Below are 7,674 nucleotides of genomic sequence, written 5' to 3'. Positions count from 1 at the left end.
AATAATTTTTATCCGAAATAAAATATTTTAATTTTCATCTCAATTTTACTATCAACTTTATATAAACATATAAAGTAATCAAAAGTAAAAAAATAATAATGTACTTTTTAGTATGAGGGAGATATATAATTTTGACAAGTAATATTTAAAAAATACATTAATAATAAAAATATTTTAGACTATAAATAAAATATTTCAATATCTTTATTAAACATCATGATTGCATATTAATTTTGTATAAAGAAAAATAAAGTAATTTAAATAAAAAAATTATATATATTTTCACTTTATATTAGGATGGAGATATGTAATTTATTTCATTTTTAAAATGAAGTTGATATATAATATTTAAAAAATATTTAATGTGAGTTATAAATAATGTATTTTAATATGCATGTAACATATTTTAACACGAAGAATGAGAGAGGGAGAGAGAGAGAGAAAGAGGGTTCTTACTCTATTAGTAGGTGCTTTTTAATTCCTTCCACATTTAATATGGACTTGGTATGTGACATTTAAAAAATATTCATTATATACAAACACATAGAGAAACAAATATATAGATAGACAAACATGTAACATATATAAGAAGAGAGAGAGAGAGATCATATCATATGAATATATGTTTTCTATTTCTAAATAGGGGGGCATGTATTAAAATTTGGAGGTGGAGATTGTGAATCATAAATAAATTATTTCAACATCAACTACTTATATATTATATAAAACAAGTGAAAATAAAAAATACCTTATCGTTCAAACATTTTATTAGTGTATTTCTCAAAATCAACATAGATCCATCTTAATTTTGGATCTGCTAGTATTCTGCGAGGACTCAAGAGGTATCAAATCTCTTGAGGTGAAAATATTTTCTCAAGTTTTACTTGCATCTTAAATTTCTGTGCTTGTTAGATCCAAAATTAAGATGGATCTATGATAGTTATTATAAGTTTGTTAATAATTATAATAATTGGGTTTATTATAATTACTATTAAGGTTATTGTTAATTTCATAAGTTTATTATAATATTAATTTTTAAGAATAATAATAAGTTTGATTTGGGTCCTTCTATTTCATTGAAAAAAGAAGATTGTACATGCAACTTCAAATAAGAAATAGATGGTCTCAACCTAACTAGAGGGAAAACAAGTTTGTTGACCATCTGATGGAGTCATAACCTAACAAAAATTTAAATGTCCAGATCAATTATTGTAAAGCTAAAAATACTGAGATATCTTGTTGAACTCTATCACTACCTTGATAGTTCCCAGGGGATTCTAACTATAAGTAAAAGACCCTAATCATTAGATGACTTAATAGGAGTTTGATCCTTTGCAGTGAATCCCTATTGGGATCATAGTGGAATGCATGGAATGCAAGTTTAAATTCTTACAGGTTTCCCATGCATTTTGTTCATACCAAAATTCTCATGTTCTATATCTTGTCATAGCAAGGCCAAATCTCCCTGTGTCTGCAAGGGGTCTCCTCGTATTGCTGCCATAAATTTGGCCATCAAGGTATTCATTTTTCAGTATAGAAGCAAAGTCTAAGTGTACATTCCTTATCCCTTTAGTGTGTCCTGGGTCTACCACAATATTACCCTAGTCTCATATTAACTTTCCATGCTTGGCTCACGATCATGATTTAACACTTCCTCCCACTCTTCCAACTTAGAGCCTGATGTGTTTTTGGCTGAAAACCTATATAAGGAAAATGCCTCCACCTTTGAGCCAAACCCACCTCCAAGGCCCCTCCCTCTTCGAGCTCGATCATGACTGTCACCTCAACCTCTACTGGTCATCTCCCATCCTTAGCCTCAACTTTGGTTGTGATTGGTATTATTACAACACCTCAAACAAATACGAGCCATGTTAATCCCTATAAAATAGTACTTTATATTCACAAAGGTCTCCCTTGATGAGAATTTGTTATAGGTTGATCCAGATCTTATGACCCCATCATGATTCTGGTTGGACTCTTATGCAAGTATTAACCAAATCACCTGGGATTGGCTATACCATGTAAACATTACATTAGTAGTAGGACAAACTTCTAACTGAGATAACATTAAACCTTCTAAGAGAGGGAATCCCAATGAACAAACAATATCTTGAACCAGATCCATGTACATTGAATTGTCAGGAAATCATATCAGAAAATAGAGAGTTAAAACATGATCTAAAATAGGTCGTCCAAATTTCTCATATATGAACCCATCTCGGTGAAAAAGGACAGGATATCACCCCGGGAAATTTTTGGATCTCAAATGGGCTTTATAAACTAACCCTTCAGCTTGGATGATGACCATAACCTAATACGTCTCAGGACCATATAAAAAATTCATAGAAACCCCATCCTCCCTAATGTAGGCATCACAAATTGAACTCAACAGACGAGAAGTAGGACCACAACTCCAGGTTCAAGGTTTTCTCAAGGATATTTGAATAAACACAAATTAAGGATGGTAAAACTCCCTAGAACCAAGCTAACCATGCATAGAAACAAAATGAAAGGAATACTGAGATACCATCTGTCAATTCTCAAGCTAGGAAATCAATCATTTGTAGAAACCATTGGCATTCAAGTAAGACATAAGAATCAAAGGGAGAGGTAAAGAAAGCATAACATACCCATAAATGTATATACCTTGTTTCAATGCCTAGAATTTCCTAAAACTATATTGTTTCCTGTCCTCCTATGGTCCTATCTTTCTCCCTATGTCTCACTTCTCAGCAAGATTAACAAGAATCTCAAAAAAACACCAAAAAATATACATGTTTACCAACATACTCCACCATTCAATATTCTTCCTCGCAAGAGATCCCTCCTCAATTACACCTGCATACTTCACCATCCCATTACGCATTCGAGTACATGTGAGGGGGTGGCGATGTCGCCCACCAACATTTATTACCCTCTTCTAACCATGACGATGATAAGCCCATAGGGAATTACTTCTTGTCACACACCTCGATCAGGGATATATGTTATATATTTTAATGTGATATGTATGATATGATTTTCCTTTATCTTAAAAAATGTTCGTAGTTTTATCCATTAAAACAAAATTACAATATCACATATTGAATTTTATTATTTTTATTACTTTTGTCTTTTTATTTTTAATTGATCCAACATTTAAATATCTATGCTCACTTATGGACACTATGAGATCTCCCCATACCATTTTTCTTTTAAGTTTAATAGTAAAAATGTTCTAAAATTAAATTAAATTAAAATATTTTGATTTTGAAATGAGTTATGGTTTTTGTCATGAAGTATTGATGAGTTATGGTATACAAATCCTATTTAGAAGCTAATAATATCTATGGTAAAGTGAGGGTGAATATTCATGGTTAATAACCTTGTTATATTATATATCTATTGTAAATATTTTTTTTCTTTTAGTAATTAAATTTATATATGGTTATGGAATCATTATTTTAATTTATATGTTACAATATATCTTAATTTATAACGACAATTTATATGTTATATTTTTAATACTTTGGTCCCTCTAGGCACTGGGTAGGATGGTACTAGGTTGGTTTTATTGTTAATTATAATTAATTATAATTATAAACATAAACATAATAATAAATTTTTTTTTTTTTATTATATTTTATTCTTCATTTAGTTTTATGTAATTTGACCATCTTTTATTATTACTATTATTATTATTACCAAGTCAAAATGTTTACACGACATTACAACATCTTTACCATGTCCCTCATACATTTTTGCACTTAGATTTAATTTAAAAACTATTATTGTTGGAACATCTTTGGGTAATAATCACATCCAAATTATTTTGTCGATGCATTTCAAACTAACCAGTGTGGTTCACCATTAGGAAAAGATGCAGAGTTAGATAATGGAAATCGAATAAATAGTGACAGTGATGGATAGACTTGATAATTCGACCGTTAGAGTATAACGGCTAGCTTTGACCCACAATATAAAATTTTAATTAAGCATGAGGACTCTAACCATTTTATAACTAAATTTATATAAACTATATATTCTTAAATCAAAATATTACCCTATATGGGTTCAAATAAATATATGTTGACTCTCCCCAATAACTATTTACCTAACATATTTTGACTAAGTAAAAGTTAAGTTATTTATTTTATTTTAAGTTATGACTAACTAAAATTGTAGGACCAACTAAATACCTAAATAAGTATAAATTAATAAATAATTAAACTTATAGTTTCTGACCAAATAAAAACTAAATCAAAATTAGAAAAATTTAAAGCTACTAATAATATTAATAAATATAACTGATAATAATAATAATACTTAATAACTTAAAATAAAATAAATAACTTAACTTTTACTTACTCAAAATATGATAGGTAAATATTTGTTGGGGAGAGTCAACATATATTTTGATTTAATAAATCATTTTTTATATAACTTTAGCTATAAATTAGTGAGAGTCCTCATCCTTAATTAAAATTTTATAGTGTGGGTCAAAGTTAGTCGTTATACTCTAACGGTCAAATTATTAACTCTATTCATTGCTATCACTATTTATTTTGTTTCCATTATCTGACTTTGCATCTTGTCCTGATGATGAACTACACTGGTTGGTTCGAAACACGTTGACAAAATACTCTGGATGTGATTAGTACCGAAATATGTCCCAAAAATCATAATTATGGATCACAGAAGCCTAAATTTAGAAAATAAACAAAATACTCTAGATGTGATTAGTACCGAAAGATGTCCCAAAAATCATAATTATGGATCACATAAGCCTAAATTCAGAAAATAAACTATTGCTAAACCATCCTAGGTCCATCTTAACCCCGAATATATCAAGCTTTGAGACGGATCAAATCTCTTGAGATGCAAACTTATTTTAAAGTGAAAATGGATTTACAATCATAATTATGGATCACAGAAGCCTAAATTTAGAAAATAAAACTATTGTAAAACCATCATAGGTCCATCTTAACCCCGAATATATCAAGCTTCGAGAGGGATCAAATATCTTGAGATGCAAACTTATTTTAAAGTGAATATGGATTTGACCCTCTTGGCCCTCAATAGGTTTGGGATTAAGATGGTGTTGAAAATGGCAACAAGAAATGCTAAAAATAGCATTTCTATAAATAGCAGTTCAGGTACCAGTGTTGGACATATCAACAAGAAATGAAAAATGGAAGTGCTAAAAATAGCATTGCTATAAATAGCATTTCGGGATGGATTCCAATTTTAGTTAGTCCCTGAACTAAAATTGAGAAGTAAAATTTGAATTTGATCTTAGCAGCTGTTTGTAAAATAATTAATTAATTCATCTTGAGTTAATTAGCTGGAGAAAATCAAACATGAAGTCTATGTGAGGACATGCAACATTTATTCCATTGGTTGAGGAAGTTATCCCTTAGTTAAAGAGATAAGGATGGGTTGTATTTTGAGTTGTAATTAGTTAACTTAGTTATCTGAGTTAAGTCCAGTTAGATTAGTTCGAATAGTTTGTGGAATTAATTGTGAGTTCAGTTAGTTAATGCTTGCATGCATGTAACTTCTTCTCTCCAGATAACTGAATATTCTCTCATAAATAACTCATGCATGTCAGTTCAGTCAAAGACCTAGTTGAGATCAGAGGAATGGACAATGTAATATCAGTTGGAGGATTTTTCCTATATAGGAAACTCAGCCATGCAGAATGAATTACGTCCTTCAGGATTGCGCAGTTAGATCAGAGGTTAGTGAGTGTGTGAAGAGGACAATTCACATAGGTGGCAGCACTGGACCCCAAGGAAAACTGCGCAAGGATATAGGAGGCTTGGAGGGCAGAGGAGAAGGTTTGTGAGAAGCCTTTGACTGTCTATGAGTAGCAGAGGGATTGTAGAGAGAGTAGGATAGCTTGTGAGCTGATTCTTTTTGTAATATGAATATATTTCCACTTGTATGATAATATAGAGATTGGGGTTTTAGGCTGAGGCTTTCCTCAGGTTATTCTTCTATGTTAATATGTGACTGATTTCTCATTCTCAGTTATATGTCTTCTCATTGATCTTGCTCAATTCGATTAAGCTTCCACAAACTTTGTTGTAGAAGTAGATCTTGTATTTTTCTCTAGTCTATTGCATAATCTGTTGATCTACAATGGGAATTTCTACATGGTATTAGAGAAAAGGTGATCAAAGCGAAGAAAAATATACAAAGAAGGGAGAAGTTTGAAGTTTGAAGTTCCTGATTATAGAAGTCGATTTCTTATCACATCTCAATTTCACCAATGACGTTCAGTGGTTTAAGACTCGAGTATGCCCTTGATGGCAGCTCGAATTATATATCTTGGAAGGATAGCGTGGAAGCAGTATTAAAGGACAACGGTATAAAGGAATTCATTGATCAAGAAGTCTCCAAGACCGCAAGAGCTAATGCTACAGAATTGGCGAAATGGAAGAAATGTGTGGCTAGAGCAAGGAGAATCATGCTAGAGGGAGTTCGAGACCACATTGTCTCGAGCCTCCATGGGAAGGAGACACTGCGTTCGAAGTGGAAAACATTGAAAGATCTATATCAAAACAACAGGGATCAGAGGAAGCTGGAGCTGAAAGAAAAGCTTCGGAAAACCAAGTGTGAAAAGGGCGACACGATCCCTACATATCTGAACAAGCTCACCACCTGCAGGGATGAGCTTGGAAGTGTAGGGACCATGACAACTGATGATGACATGGTGAGTCTTTCACTCCTTGGTCTTCCTAAGAGCTGGCATAGCTACCAAGTCTCAATTAATGGAAGAGAGAAACTGGCAGATTGGGAACGACTTTGGTCAGATCTGATGTAGGAGGAGATAAGAAGAAGCACCAGAGATGGTTCCTCATCCAAGGAGGATGAAGAAAATTGTGCCTTAGCAAGTAAGGCAAAGAAAGGGAAGGACTTTCATCCCAAATCGAGTTCTTCCCATGGTGGGAAGAAGTTTGACAAATCGAAAGTGTGATGCTTTCATTTTCATGAGGTGGGCCATTTTGCAACAAATTATCCACTGAAGAAATCCAAGATGGGATCCAAGGAAGGATCTGAAGGTGAGGCATTGGCCTCACAGTTCGAGTTGGATTTCACCCTCTTCGCATGCATGGTTTCATCCATGGTGGGATATGGTTGGTTTCTTTACAGTGGAGCTTCATTACACATGACCGATGATAAGAGTTTGTTCAATACCTTGGAAGAGAAAGATCTCCAGATACTCATAGTGATGGGTAATGATGAAAAGTATAGTGTCTCAGGTGTAGGCATGGTTCTTTTTCAGAGGGAGCATGGATCTTGCATTACCTTGATCGATGTCAAGTATGTACCAGGACTGAGGAAAAATTTGGTGTCGATCACAATGCTGGAAGATAGAGGCTATGATGTAATCTTTAGTAAGGGAAAGGTTTTCCTTCGACACATCACCACTATACAGGTGAAGCAGATCGGTTCACAAGTCAAGATCCGGTATGCTCTTGAGGTTCAAGATGCATGAAAAGCCTTGAGGAGCAAGGCAACTGATGGAGACTTGGTGGTTGAGAGGGAGAGTACATTACCTCTCAACATGCAGCGCCAGAAGAAGTCTCAGACAATTGTGGATGAGCCACAATTGGTGAAGCAACCTCAGGAGGTTGTGGAGCAGCCACAACTGGAGAAGACGAGAGGAGATCAAGTGGAGGCATCCAC

This window comes from Pinus tabuliformis, chromosome 6 (genome assembly GCF_031772625.1).
Source record: "Pinus tabuliformis cultivar Carrire ecotype Pingquan chromosome 6, CPIR1, whole genome shotgun sequence".
Lineage (NCBI taxonomy): Eukaryota > Viridiplantae > Streptophyta > Pinopsida > Pinales > Pinaceae > Pinus > Pinus tabuliformis.
The sequence above is the reverse complement of the archived record's forward strand: the minus strand, read 5'-3'. Positions refer to the sequence as shown.